The sequence below is a fragment of the Lepus europaeus genome, chromosome 12, assembly GCF_033115175.1.
Source record: "Lepus europaeus isolate LE1 chromosome 12, mLepTim1.pri, whole genome shotgun sequence".
NCBI lineage: Eukaryota > Metazoa > Chordata > Mammalia > Lagomorpha > Leporidae > Lepus > Lepus europaeus.
The window spans coordinates 34843399-34857558 of record NC_084838.1 but is presented as its reverse complement, the minus strand read 5'-3'; the positions used below and the strand labels follow the sequence as shown (position 1 = coordinate 34857558).

Genomic DNA, 14160 nt, shown 5'->3' with positions numbered 1-14160 from the left:
CTTGTCTTTTAACAATCAACCCCCTCTTAGAGGCCTTCATCAGTAACCAAGATGCTAGCATCAATGCTGCCAGCAATTGAAAACCCATATTCCCAATGCCAGCTTTCTGGACTCGTAGATTTTTGAGGTCTGGAAGCCTTATTAGCTTGGTTATAGTACATCCCGCACTTCAATTTTCATGTACACAGCGTGGTCTCAGAGGACAAGTATTTTCCTCCAGTTCAATCAGGACCAGATAATTGCATCCTCACACCCCAAGAGAGTCCATGATCCCACGATTAGGAACATTATAAAAATGTAAGTATTACAGAACTCTCTGTTTTGGCTGGCTTTTCTGTCCATGCTTGGTTTAATTCAGTCATCATCTTCTGGGAGATTTCAGCCAGAATTGTATTGCTGCCCTGGCATTTGTTCAGTGAGGGAGATGATCGTTGCAGGTGAGGGAGGGTGAGAAAACTGAAGCCTGTGTAACTACATGTGTGGTTCACCACATCTCTGACGTTTTAATAGTATATAGCACCTCTCTTTTGGCTAGCTGGGTTCACTAATTTTTTTCTTTCTTCTGCAAAAGTGTAGGAGTAACATAAAAGTAAATGTCAAGAGAGAAATTTGAGAGTAGAATTTGTTTGCAGAGTAGGACATGGGAATGGTTGACTATTGGGGAGCTGCTGTCTTTTCTCTTTGTAAGTCTTATAGAACTATTGATTTCATAAACTCTGTACATATATAATTTTTAAAAGATTTATTTATTTATTTGAAAGTCAGAGTTGCAGAGAGAGGAGAGGCAGAGGCAGAGGCAGAGAGAGAGAGAGAGATATCTTCCATCCGATGGTTCACTCCCCAGATGGCCGCAACGGCCGGAGCTGTGCCGATCCGAAGCCAGGAGCTTCTTCTGGGTCTCCCACATAGGTGCAGGGGCCCAAGGACTTGGGCCATCTTTACTGCTTTCCCAGGCCATAGCAGAGAGCTGGACAGGAAGTAGAGCAGCCGGGACTCAAACCGGCACCCATATGGGATGCCTGTGCTTCAGGCCAGGGCGTTAACCCACTGCGCCACAGCGCCGGCCCCCTGTACTAATATAATTGATACTAAAAAAAATAGTGATAATTACTTAGCACTTACATGTCCATAAAAGTTTAGTAAATGTGAAGGGGTAAATATCCTTGTTGAAAAAATGGGTTCTTAGATTGAATTAATACATCCATAGGGGGTCAGCATCGTGATGTAGCTGTTTAAACTGCCACTTGCAATGCCACTTGCAACTCCATTTTGGAGTGCCAGTTCAAGTCCTGTGTGCTCTACGTCGTTGTTGTCTTTTTTTTTTTTTTTTTTTTAAAGGTTTATTTGTTTATTTGAAAGGCAGAGTTACAGAGAGGCAGAGACAGAGAGAGGGAGAGGTCTTCCATCTGTTGATTCACTCCCCCAAATGGCTGCAACAGCTAGAGCTGAGCCGATCTGGAGCCAGGAGCCTCTTCTGGTTCTCCCACTCAGGTGCAGGGGCCCAGGGACTTGGGCCATCTTCCACTACTTTCCCAGGCCATAGCAGAGAGCTGGAACAGAAGTGGAGCAGCCGGGACTCAAACCTGCGATCATATGGGATGCTGGCACTGCAGGCGGCGGCCTTACCCACTAAACCACAGTGCTGGTCCCTCTTTTTTTTCTTTTAATTTATTTTATATATATTTTAATATATTTTATTTTATAATTTATTCCCAAGCCATAAGTTTTTGCTTCTTTAGTTTCTTCTGTGATATCTTTTTCTTCTGTGCCACCTCCTCTTCTGGTTTAGGAACAGTTTGTTCCTTTTCAGTGAGGATCATCTCAGGGTGGCATGGGGAGCTCATGTGTGGGTTAATGCTACTGTAGGATCTATAGGGATCGCGGTGCATCCTGGGGGCTTTGTGCAACTGGATGTGCTCAGTGACCAGAGAATCTACCTCCAGACCCTTCAGCTCAGCATTACTGTCTGCATTTTTAAGCAGGTGCAATAGAAACGCAGCAGTCTTGGGCCACCGACCCTGTGTCCACCCCACTGGTTGGCCTGGGCACACCTGCCAACTCCAGCATTGTACTGATGTATTGGCACATGTTGCTTCTTTAGTGTGACATCTTTTGTATACTTTTCGGAAATGTGTACCCTTGATGGCCCGGGTGGTTTCTTGGACGTTCTTAAAGTGAACACAAAGATTTGAATTTCTTGATTTGCATAATTTTGTGGGGTTTTCTGGGTCAAGTGAGTAGCAAACCATTTTTGCAGATTACCTAAGGCTGCATACAGGAAGAGTGCATGCTCCACTTCTGCTAATAAGACTGGCAGGGCAGCAGATGATGGCCCAAGGTCTTGGGTTACTGCCACCATGAGGGAGGAGACTTGGATAGAGTTTCTGACCTTCCACATACATAGAAGTTCTAGCTCCTGGCCTGCCCTGGCTGTTGTGACCATTTGAAGAATGAACCAGCAAATGGAAAGTCTCCTCTCTCCCTCTCTCCCTCCCTCCAACTCTGCCTTCCAAATAAATAAGTAAATATTTTAAAATAAGTAATGTTTTGAAGCTTTCACTCTCAAGATCTTACATGTCTTTTGTTAGATTTATTCATAGTTCTTGACATTTTTAAAATTTGTTTCTGTTGCTGCTTTAAAAAGAGAGGTATGTGTTTGCTCATGTACATAGCACACACATATCTGTGTGGTGACTTTGTATTCAGTGACCTTGCTAATTTTTTTAAAGGTTTATTTATTTATTTGAAAGGCAGAGCTGCAGAGAGGCAGAGGCAGAGAGGTCTTCATCTGCTGGTTTGCTCTCCAGATGACTGCAACGGCCAGAGCTAAGCCTATCCAAAGCCAGGAGCCAGGAGCTTCTTCCAGGTTTCCCATGCAGGTGCAGGGGCCCAAGGACTTGGGCCATCTTCTACTGCCTTCCCAGGCCACAGCAGAGAGCTGGATTGGAAGTGGAGCAGCCGGGACCTGAACTAGCGCCCATATGGGATGCTGGCGCTGTAGGCAGCAGCTTTATCTGCTATGCCACAATGCTGTCCCTGACCTTGCTAAATTTAATAATTAATTTTGATAGTTGATCTATAGGTTACTTTTTTATTTTCTATGTACATAAATTAACATCATCTACAAATAATGACTGTTCTATTTTTTTCTAATCTATTATTTTATTTGTTTTTGCTTGTTTCTTTTTCTGATTTATTACAGCCTGTGATCTCTAATACAATGTTGAAGAGCAATGATAGATAACCTTTTCTTATTTGTGATTTCAGGAGGAAATTCATTCATGTGTCATTAAGTATAACACTTGCTTTCTGCCTTTCCTTCATCTGATAGAGTAGGTCCCTATTTATTTATTTATTAGTGTTTCATTTGTTTATTTGAGAGGTAGAGTTACAGACAGAGAGAGGGAGAGACAGAGAGAAAGTCTTCCATCTGCTGGTTCACTCCTAAGGGCCGCAACAGCTGGAGCTGAGCCGATCTGAAGCCAGGAGGCAGGAGCTTCTTCTGGGTCTCCCATGAGGTTGCAGGGGCCCAAGCACTTGGGCCATCCTCCACTGCTTTCCCCGATAAGCAGAGCTGGATTGGAAGAGCAGCAGCAAGGACACCCATATAGGATGCCAGCACCACACGCGGAGGCTTAGCCTCCTACCCCATAGCGCTGGACTCTGCAAATTTATTTTATTCTGTGATTTACTAAGATTTTTAAAAACTGTGAATAGGAGTTGATTTTTAGCAGTATTTTTGTTTTTGTTTATATTACCTAAACGGTCAAATTCTTATATTCCTGCATCTGAGTACACTATCTTTTCTTCATTAATCTTCCTTAAGTCGTAGTTCAGGTCTTGTCTTTGAGAGAGGTCTCCTTTTTCTGTGCTCTCTCTGCACTTTGCATCTCCATTCATCAGCAGCATGTTTGTTCTGAACGTCGTGAAGCTGAGGGAAGAAATCTCAATCCGTCTTCCTGCAGGTTACATACCCTGTTCTTTCCTGTAGAAAGGTATTCAGGCCTTGTTCTCTGCTTCTGCAATTCCTAACTACACGTGGCACTGTGTGGTCATTTCTCCAGCGGTGGCCCCAGTAGGTCTTTTGCTGTTTGATGGTCTGGGTGTTACTCTCCTATATCAGAGGCAACTGGAGGGAGGTTACCACTTCCTTCTGTTAACAGAGTTCTATTTCAGACCTCTTTCCCCCAGCTCAGGATGAGCGGCTACTTTCACTTAAGGTTCATCACCACACCTCTGTATCCTTGCAACCAAGCTACAGTGTCCTCTGTCACCACTTGCTTTCCAGAGGGAAAAGATTGAGTCCCTGGTCTTTCCTGTCTTGAGAGTGAGAGCATTGTAGATACTTAATCCTTTTTTTCTTTTTCTGATTTTAGAAGAAATGTAGATTATGTTGATGGAGCCCTTAGGACATTTCTGTTACTTTATATGTGAAGCAAAGAGCTAGCATCAGATATTTATCAAGTCTCTTTAAGCATGGACATGTTATAAAAGTTAATATATTATGATATTGTTAATTAAAGAGATTACAAATAAATGTATATACTGGTTGTGTTCCAGCTATTAGTTTGAGTTGAAACTGAAAATATACTTCCTATAGATTCATCTTCCACTAGCACAGTAAATTGTTGGGCTAACCCTGTTCAGTCCCAGTGCTGACAAACTCTGGATGGCTCTGAGTAGAGGAAGAGAAATGAGAGCTACCATGAATGTTAACTACTTTATGTGCTCACTGTTTACGTTTTGCTCTGTCAGTGTTGCCTTCTCCAGCTATCTGAAGGTTAGGTCTGGTTCTCTTGCCAGCAGAGACTGGTACATGTAGCACTAAAGAAATTCACATTGAATGAGTGCTTAAAGTTCTGAGCATTTATTATGTGCTGTGATTAGTACTGTTATAAGTTGAGGAAATTTAGAACTGAAATAAATTGACTTCCTCAGGATTACTCGGCAACTGACAGATAGGATTGAACTTAAGTCTTTTGACTCTGAATTCCATGAACTTGACTACCAGTACCCACTCATCAAAGTAAAGTCTAATAAGAAGCTGTATAAAAGCATTTTTAGATTGGAAAAAATAAGAAAGTCAGTAATTTTACGTTTGTCCTCACCATGACAGGAATTTCTCCATTTCTGTTCAGGGCCTGGGGTGAGAGAGAGTGCACACATCTGCTTTCTATATTAATGTGCCCGTCAGCTCACTGAAGCGGAGCAGAAACAAGTTCAGGTGACAGGCCCACTAATTGTCATCACACTATATGCAGCTCTACATTAGACCGTATTAGTAGGGTGACCGTTTCCTTGTTTAGGGAAATGTATTCTAAATGTTTTTTTTTTTTTTTAAAGATTTATTTATTTATTTGAAAGGCAGGGTTACAGAGGCAACGGTGGTGTGTGAGGGTGGGGGTAGGGGGGTTTTCCATCTGCTGGTTCACTCCCCAAATGACCAGAGTTGGGCCGATCCGGAGCCAGGAGCCAGGAGCTTCCTCTGGGTCTCCCATGTGGGTACAGGGGCCCAAGTACCTGGGTCATCTTCTACTGCTTTCCCAGGCCATAGCAGAGAGCTGGGTCAGAAATGGAGCAGCCGGGACTCAAACCGGCACCCAAACTAGCACCCGTATGGGATGCTGGCACTGTAGGCCGTGGCTTTACTCTCTATGCCACAGTGCTGGTCACTCTAAATTCTAAATGTCTTCTAAAATGCTAGTTTTAATGGCTATATAATCTTACATTTATGATTATATCATAATTTATTGTCATTGTGTTGACATTTGTATAGTTTTTCTTTTTTTAAAGATTTATTTACTTATTTGAGAGTCAGAGTTACACAGAGAGAGGAGAGGCGCAGGTAGAGAGAGAGAGAGAGAGAGAGGTCTTCCATCCACTGGTTCACTCCCCAGTTGGCCACAATGGCCAGAGCTGGGTTGATCCGAAGCCAGCAGCCAGGAGCTTCTTCCTGGTCTCCCACTTGGGTACACGGGGCCCAAGGACTTGGGCCATCTTTACTGCTTTTCCAGGCCATAGCAGAGAGCTGAGTTGGAAGTGGAGCAGCCAGGTCTCAGACCTGCGCCCATATGGGATGCCAGCGCTTCAGGCCAGGGCATTAACCCGCTGCGCCACAGCGCTGGTCTCTATATAGTTCTTCAATACTTACATTTTTGCTCTCGCCTATTTCTTTAGACTCAATTCTAAGAAGTTGACTTAATTAATGGATTAAAAAGCATAAACTTTTTTAAAGATTCTTACTATATGAAGGTTCTTCAAAAAACTCTTGGAAAGTGTACATTATGAAAATTATGCACAGATTTCAATTTTTTTTATACCAAAATAAACTTATCTTTTAATTCCACTGTTCATGAATGTTTTGAGGTACCCAGGTACATCTGTAGGCTGTGTTTTCTGGATCAGAGGCTATGTTCATTATAACTTTAGAAATGACGTTGCCCTCCTTTGTGTAGAGGGAGAGGTTATTCTGGACAATGGGATACATTAATTACACCAGTGGACTGAGAGAGCTATCTGAGTGGGACTTTTGTATTATTGAAAAGAGTACTGAGAGGTAAGGAAAGGACTTCAAAAAGGAAGAAAATAAAAGGTAAAAGAGAAAATCTGCCTGACTGGTCATTCTACTGAGGATTCTGGAGTTCCCGACACTTACAGGCTAAGGAAATGTCCTTTGGAAGTTTATTCAAGAAAGATGTACTGGATCCCATATGCTAGGAATTGAGGAAGGATCTGGGGATAGAGAAGCAGAAAGCACCAAATGGGAAATGGGTAAGTGATTTCAAGATGAAGTGCACTGCCATAATTGTTGTACCTTGGAGATGTGAACTCAAGCTGAATTAGTCATAAAATGGTAACATGGGTGTAACTTGTGAAATAGTAGAATCCTACTAATGTGGGGATTGTATAATTTTAGACTAAAATTTTATTTAGTACAGGAGGTCCCTGCTTCACTCCTGAGTGTTGGTCATTAAGCTTCTACTTACATACCTGTAATGGCAGAGAAGTCATGACCTTTTGAGGCAGCCAGTTCCATTGTAGGATGAGTTGTATTTGTTGATTTTTTAAATTAAAATTTGTCCCATCCTGATACCACAATTTCATTTAGTACTGTAGTAAGATACATGGTCCCTGTTGTTCCGTCTATAAAATGAGATTTGCCTCCACAACTAGGATACCTTTTAGTTCCAACTTTAATTCTTTGATTCTCGGATCATATTTACAGGGCAGATTTATATTTAGATGACACTGATTACTTAATTGGACTTGCGTGAGATTTTGGAGCCTGATTCTCCCTCTGTTTATTCCAGCAATGTCAGTAGGTAACAATAAGTACTCTTAGTCTTTTACAATCTGTTGTTAAACAGATTTCCCAAATCTGCTAAGCAGATCTTTATCTTGTGTTTGTAGTTTATTGTTTTTTTTTTAACTTTTATTTAATGAATATAAATTTCCAAAGTACAGCTTATGGATTACAATTTGAAAGACAGAGTTACAGAGAGAGGTAGAGACAGAGAGAGAAGTCTTCCATCTGCTGATTCACTCCCCAGATGGCAGCAATGCCACAGCTGCGCTGGTCCGAAGCCAGGAGCCAGGAGTTTCTTCTGGGTCTTCCACATGGGGGTAGGGGCCCAAGGACTTGGGCCATCTTCTGCTGCTTTCCCAGGCCATAGCAGAGAGCTGGAATGGAAGAAGAGCAGCCAGGACTAGAACCAGTGCCCATATGGGATTCCAGTGCTTCAGGCCAGGGCTTTAACCTGCTGTGCCACAGCGCCAGCCCCTAATTTATTGTAAATTTAAAATATGCTTATTTGAAAGGGAGAGAGAGAGAGATCAATTGATTGATCTTCCATCTGCTGGTTCACTCCCCAAATGCCTGAAACAGTCAGGGCTGAGCCAGGCCAAATCCTGGAGCCAGGATCTCACCCCCTTGTGGGTGGCAGGGACTCAAGTACTTGAACCATCATATTCTGCCTGCCTTCCAGGTGCATTATCAGGAAGCTGGCCTGCCTTTGGATCGGCACAGCTCCAGCCTCTGCAGCCAACTGGGGACTGAACCAGCAGATGGAAGACCTCTCTCTCTCTGCTTCTCTTTCTCTATGTAACTCTGACTTTCAAATAAATAAATAAATCTTTTTTTAAAAAAGAAGTACAACAGCCAAGGTATAGCCCTTCCAAGAAGCAGCTTAACTCACCTTGCCACAACTCATAATTTAATGTATTTTGAGCCTAAATGGAAGTCTTTATTACTTTACTCTGTTAAATCCCATATTGCCATGATCGGTTTTCTTAGTGTGATTTTCTCTGGTAGAAGTTAACATCATGTCAAGTAACTCCATGGAACCTAGGAGACTGGAAAATTAAGGCTTTGTGGCAAAAACCAAATGGTTGGGAATTTAGTAATGCTCCCATTCTTCTAACATGAGATGTGAGTTAAATTTAAAAAGGTGCTTCTAAGATTTTTAAAAGTTGCAGAAGTAGAATTTATCTGGAAAAATCAGGTTTTTATTCTGAAGTCCTGAATTTGGGAGTGAAATATTACCTACACTGCAAGAAATTTTACTTCCCATTTTCCTGTGTGGTCCTTAGTATTTTGACAAGCTCGTTTTTGACAGTACTGCCAGAGGATTGAATGGGGAACCGCTGGGTGCTGTGGGCTGTCAGCTGGAGGGAGTAGGTGGTCAGAGGTCAGCGTTGTCTGCAGAGATCAGCAGTATACCAAAGAAGTAAAGTCTATAGCTGTGCTTTACCACCTACATGGAAGAGGTAGAGGAGAGAGGTAGGAGCTCCTTGAGAGGGGATCTGGCATTGGCAGTGGAGAAAAGGGCGGAAGGCAGATTACTCTGAACTGGAGTAAAGGAATAAATAGGTTGGATGGTAGAGATTGACGTTAGTAGTTCCCGAGTTTATTATCATTTGTTGCTTTGCTTTTACCTTTGCTGTCTGTGGTATGATCTTCTGCTTTTGACTGTAGCTGAGTGGACTGAATAAAGGACGTCATGCATCGTAGCTTTCCCTGCCTGTTAGTACGTGCTTGCAATACAGTTCATGTACAGTGTATGTTATGAGAAAACCGTGCCTGGATTTCAGCATACTTTTGCACCTAAATATGCTTACCTTTTAATTCCATTTTTCCATTCACTGGTCCTCTCACTGTGAAGGATAATTGTGCTGCTCTGGGTGCCTTAAGGGAAACAAAGGTGACCAGCAAAGTTAGAGTGGTGAAAAAATTGGATTTCAGTCTGTGATGAGAGAAATCTGCCTCTTTTTTAACTGCTGAGCCATCTTTATGAGAAGAAGCCTAGTGGGCCCTGCAGGGGCCTTCTAGCACAGTACCAGTTTGATAGTGTTAGAGGGCAGATGCTCTATTTGACTTTGAACATTTTGGCTTTTTCCTAACAGGTATGCTTTGCAGTATTTTCTTTAGGCAGTTGGGAGTTTGGAGCACTGGTGGAAGGCCAGGAATTTTGGAGATGTAGATTGGAGATGTAGCAAGAGCTGAGTGCGAAGTAAGTTAGGGAAGTGTAGAATCATGTCAACTTGGGAAAAAAGGGTGTCACTGTGTCTCATGTCCTAAAACATGAAAGAATATGGTCAGAAGGGTGTCAGAGCTGAATTTTAGAGAGATGTTTCAATAGACTTCTAGACTGAGGGAAGCTCAGTAATGGGAAGAGAAGGCAGATAACAAAGGTTAGAAGAGGAAAGAGTATTGAAATGTGTACATCAGCAGAGGGGTAGGTTGTGTGGATGCCGTCACTCTAGGCCTGGGCAGACAAGCTTTTTGATGTTCATTTTTATTTCTCCTACAAGGGTGACAGAAATGCCAGTTCCATATACTTTATGCAGGCTGTCTGCCTCTCCATTTCTCTAGTCAGATATATGAGTATGGGTTTGTGAGTCAATCCTTGGTAGTCCCTGGTGTTAGAAGTAATTATGACCTCCAGACACATAGAAATGAGGCAACCATTGGGACCAAGAGCCAGGATCTCAATTTGGGGCTTATCATCTTGAAACTATAATTCAGTAAAAATCATTCCTAGGGTCCTGCTGCCCTTTTCTTCATTGTCACTTTCTTTAACATACTAGGTGTTTGGTTTCTGGCATTCTTTCACGTTGCTCCACCATATACAAACTTTGAAAGGTCTCATTTATCCTACAGTGTTTGAAAATTTCGCTGCTGGTAATTATATTTCCTAGCAAGGAACTGACAATTATCTGTGAGCACAGTGACTTTTCCTTCCAGTGCTGATTCATAGTGAAATCTTTGTGCAGAGTTTAAAAAGATTTATTTATTTATTTGAAAGGCAGAGTTACAGAGGGTGGGGTGGGATGGGGAGAAAGAAATATCTTCCATCAACTGATTCACTCCTCAATGGCCACAACAGCTGGTGCTGAGCCAGGCCAAAGCCAGGAGCCAGGAACTCCATCCAGGTCTTCCTCATTGGTGGCAGGGGACCAAGTCCTTGGGCCATCTGCTACTTGGCTAGGAGCATTAGTAAGGAGCTGGATAGGAAATGGATCAGCCAGAATGCTGGTGTCACAGGTGGCAGCTTAACATGCTGCGCTACAATGGCAGAAGACATTTTAATAAGGATCTAATTCAAGTTAAATGTTAGTTGTAGGAGGGCCGGCGCCGTGGCTCACTAGGCTAATCCTCTGCCTGTGGCGCCGGAACAGCACGGGTTCTCGTCCTGGTTGGGTTACTGGATTCTGTCCCGGTTGTTCCTCTTCCAGTCCAGCTCTCTGCTGTGGCCCGGGAAGGCAGTGGAGGATGGCCCAAGTGCTTGGGCCCTGTACCCGCATGGGAGACCAGGAGGAAGCACCTGGCTCCTGGCTTCGGATCAGCGCAGTGTGCGGGCCATAGCGGCCATTTTGGGGGTGAACCAACGGAAGGAAGACCTTTCTCTCTGTCTCTCTAACCCTGCCTGTCCAAAAATAAATAGATAATAATAATGTTAGTTGTAGGAGAACACCAGTACAAATAAAGTGATGACTAAATGAATTTTATCTTCTATTTATGGCCAAGTGTTCTCTGCTTGCGTTGTAACTACTCAGCATGTCTTACCCTTCTGTCCAGAGACTGGAGTTTCCTTTTAACCTTTGTGGTGAAGTACTCCAGATTTCAGAACCTGTTGAAGTATGGGAATACGTGCATGTTGAAATTAAGAAAGTGATGCCTACTGGTAGATTGGGGAAAACTGAACTGGGTAGTGTAATAAAAGGTTATTAACCATGGCACTTTGGTCCAGTTCTTTAGTTTCAAGCAAAAAAGTCAAACTCAAGGGGTCTAAACATGAAGCTGTATGACTGGTCCCTGAGAATCTTAAAAGTTGGGTGTTTACTTAGCGTGGGGATACCAGTACAGAAAATATTCACATAGGTTTCGTTCATGTTTGTGATGATAATATAGTGGGAATTCATATCTACCTGAAACCTGGGTAGATATTGTTACAAATTGTTTTTTCATTAATGAAATGGCAGAACTGAATTATATGCAGATGTTTTCAAAGTTTCATGTGGTTCTTCCAATCTAGGATTCTGTAGTGGAATTTAGGGGAAGAGATATTCTTTGGTGGCCTAAGAGTTAAAATTTGGAACAGTGCCACTTACCATATGTGATAACTCCATGTTTGTATAATAACTTAGTTTCAACATGTGTTAATGTGTAATATTTTATTTAACGACCTCACTGAGGTGAGGGAATGCCTTAGAAAGGTATTATGTTCGTTTTGCTGATGAAATAAAACCCTTGTGGTTAGCATCTTAGTAGTTACTCTTTTTTTAAAAAAAGAAAGATTTATTTATTTATTTGAAAGAATAACAGAGAAGGAGAGGCAGAGGCAGAAAGAGATCTTCCATCTTCTGGTTCACTCCCCAGTTGCACATGTCTCCCATGTGTTATCTTGAATGACCTTTGAAGCTTTTCTTGATACCTCTTCTGCTTCAGCGGAGTTGAAGCACGTTGACTATTCTCAGGACTCTGGATTTTAACTACCTATTGAATGCTTTACTCCTTCACCCTAGTGAACTACTTATGTGCACATACCTTTTCTTACTCATCCCTTCACCCCATAGTCCACATTGCGTAGAGATGCTCAGTAAATAATTGCAGAATTAAATGGAAGAGTCAATTTGATGGGTTGGTATTGAAGAGTGGGGAGTGGGGTGTGACTTCCGGGGTGGTGGGACGGAGATGTCTGTTTATACCAGTTCTAGATAGCCAGTGTCCCCTATGTATGGATTTTAAAAAATTAAAACAAAATGGAAAATCAAGTTAATAAAAGGGAAGGGTAATCAAGGGCCAGATCTGTTAGTAAAATATATTTGAATTTTCTGAAACATGGGAATTAAAACTCATGTGTTCATGGGAATTTTTCTGATTTAGAGGGGCTGGCGCTGTGGCTTAGTGAGTAGGGCTGCCACCAAGCCATGCCAGCATCCCTTGTGGATGCTGGTTCGAGTCCCGCTGCTCTGCTTCTGACCCAGCTCTCTGCTGTCATCTAGGAAAGCAGTGGAAGATGGCCCAAATCCTTGGGCCCTTGCACCCATTTGGGAGACCTGGAGGAGGCTCCTGGCTCCTGGCTTTGGATTCACACAGCTCCAGCCATTGCAGCCATTTGGGGAGTAAACCGGCAGATGGAAGACCTCTGTTTCTCTCTCTCTGCCTCTGCCTCGCTGTAACTCTACCTTTCAAGTAAATAAATAAATAAATTTTTTTAAAAAAGATTGTGATTTAGAGTAGTATTTTAAAATTCTTATAACTCCTTGCCTGGTTAAACTCTGTGTTCTATAATGTTTATATTTGTCTAGTGACCTGATCTTATTGAAGAGTCTTATTGAAACAGCAGTTAAGAGAAGCCCCCTAGCACTCACTTTTTTAGATGTGTTGTAATGTAAAGGCTCCTTTGAAAGAACTATAGAATATATTTTTATGATGTTACTTAAACTGTATAGACATGAAACTGCAAATTAAATACAAGGACAATTACAAAAAAATAACATTTCAGTTAATATAGTTATTCAGTATGATGATGTTTAGGTTTGCAGTAGGATAAAATAGCTTTAGGTCTTCTGATTCCATTTTATATCTGTTTCTGTATTTTAACTCAGTGATAATGCAAATTGCCAATTCCTATTTTCTTGTTTTTTTTTTTTTTTTTTTTTTGGCAGGCAGAGTGGACAGTGAGAGAGAGACAGAGAGAAAGGTCTTCCTTTTGCCGTTGGTTCACCCTCCAATGGCTGCCGCGGTTGCCGCGCTGTGGCCGTGCACCGTGCTGATCCGATTGCAGGAGCCAGGTGCTTCTCCTGGTCTCCCATGGGGTGCAGGGCCCAAGCACTTGGGCCATCCTCCACTGCACTCCCTGGCCACAGCAGAGAGCTGGCCTGGAAGAGGGGCAACCGGGACAGGATCGGTGCCCTGACCGGGACTAGAACCCAGGGTGCCGGCGCCGCAAGGCGGAGGATTAGCCTAGTGAGCTGCGGCGCCGGCCGCCAATTCCTATTTTCATTACTAATGTTGCGTAGGATTTAATGTGTCTTCAAGGTTTAGTTGGTAAGTTCAGGATAATGAGGCCTCATACCTAAGCAAAACACTGCCAACAAGCATTCCTCAAATACGAATTTTAATGACATGTCAGGTGCTTTGTTCACTAGAAGATAAGATTAACAGTATGAGATTCATTAAATGGTTTTCTAAATCAATTATTGCTAGAAAAATGGAAAAATGTCATTGTATACTTAATGATCACATTTATTGCTATTGAACTTTTGCAAATTATGCTGCAAAGATAGGACCCATTTAAAACTTTCACATAGGAAAGTGCATAGATAGCATTGGCTGTTACTGTTGGGTTTTGAGTATGCCAACAGTAGCATGCCTGTATTTCTGTATGCTGTTGTGGTTCAAGTTTTCTGTATTTTTTACTCTTTTCTGTTACAATGACTATGAAAGCTTTGCTCCCTGTGTGAGTGTAGTGTGCCAGGAGGACCTGTGGCCTGAAGGAAATCTTCATGTAGCTGAAGAAGCAGCAGTGACAGTGACAGCCTAGTGACAGTGCTTGTTTAAATGGTCTTTACCCATGATAGGTGGATGGTATGGTGAGGAGCATGTGGTCTTAGAGTTTGTAATGTGAGAGCTAAATTGGAACCCAAAAGTGAATG

The 14160-nt window shown here is 42.4% G+C and overlaps 1 protein-coding gene and 1 pseudogene across 2 annotated transcripts in view; one reads left to right on the top strand and one right to left on the bottom strand.

Moving 5' to 3' along the window:
• The window catches only part of TGFBR1 (transforming growth factor beta receptor 1), a 77297-nt gene that overhangs the window by 13639 nt on the left and 49498 nt on the right, over positions 1 to 14160 (top strand). The gene's annotated exons all lie outside the window — the stretch shown is intronic.
• On the bottom strand, positions 1707 to 2249 carry LOC133771222 (large ribosomal subunit protein uL22-like; annotated as a pseudogene).